A 937-nucleotide genomic window follows, 5' to 3' on the forward strand; every position below is an offset into this window, starting at 1 on the left:
TTGCTCTGTTACTTGCACATTTTACAGTTACCTCATTTTTCCCATGTATGTATTTGAAAAAAGGCTAATATATAGAAAAAAAAGGTTCTTAAAGCTCTAAAAGTGTTTGGTTTTTTTCCATTCCATTGGAATCATATTGGTTTTGTAGCATTTAACATAACTAGTATGTTGTATTATATATATGTGTATTATACTGATTGAAATTTTTAACAGATTTGTACTTTTTTTAAAATGAAAGTTGCTAGTTCTGCTTGACCAAGTAGTGCAATCATTATTTTTTTTAATGTTGTGGCTGATTTTGAGAGGGATATTCACTAATAAATGTATGATGTATACCAACACGCCGCGCCCCGCCTCGCGTCTCCCCTGGCCCAGCTGGGGAAAATGAAAGTTGCTAGTTCTGCTTGACCAAGTAGTGCAATCATTATTTTTTTTAATGTTGTGGCTGATTTTGAGAGGGATATTCACTAATAAATGTATGATGTATACCAACACGCCGCGCCCCGCCTCGTGTCTCCCCTGGCCCTGCTGGGGTCCCTGGCGCAGCGCTGAGGAGGTGGAGGGGCCTCCCTCGGAGAGGGGGTGTGGAGGAGAGACCAGGGGCGGGGGCATGATCCAGCAGCACTGGAGCCCCTTCACAGCTTGCACCAGGAGGGAAGGTCCTCATGGATGTCACCCTGAGATCGTGCATCTTCCTGGGTGGCTCCAGCAACAGCTGGGGGGCAGCTTCCACCCTGTGTCCGCAGACACTGACAGCCCCTGGCTGGGTGCTGGGCGCTGAGCGGAACAGACACCTCCACCCGCTGTGCTCTAGCAGCCCAAGGGCCAGGGCAAGGCTGCTGCTCCTGGAAGCTCCTTGGCCAGAAAGGGACCGGCTCTTCCTTTGGAAGGCAAAGGGCACCCTCTCCCTCTTGGAAAAGCCGTGCCCAGCCCTGGA

Source organism: Buceros rhinoceros, unplaced genomic scaffold, assembly GCF_000710305.1.
Source record: "Buceros rhinoceros silvestris isolate BGI_N320 unplaced genomic scaffold, ASM71030v1 scaffold40581, whole genome shotgun sequence".
NCBI lineage: Eukaryota > Metazoa > Chordata > Aves > Bucerotiformes > Bucerotidae > Buceros > Buceros rhinoceros.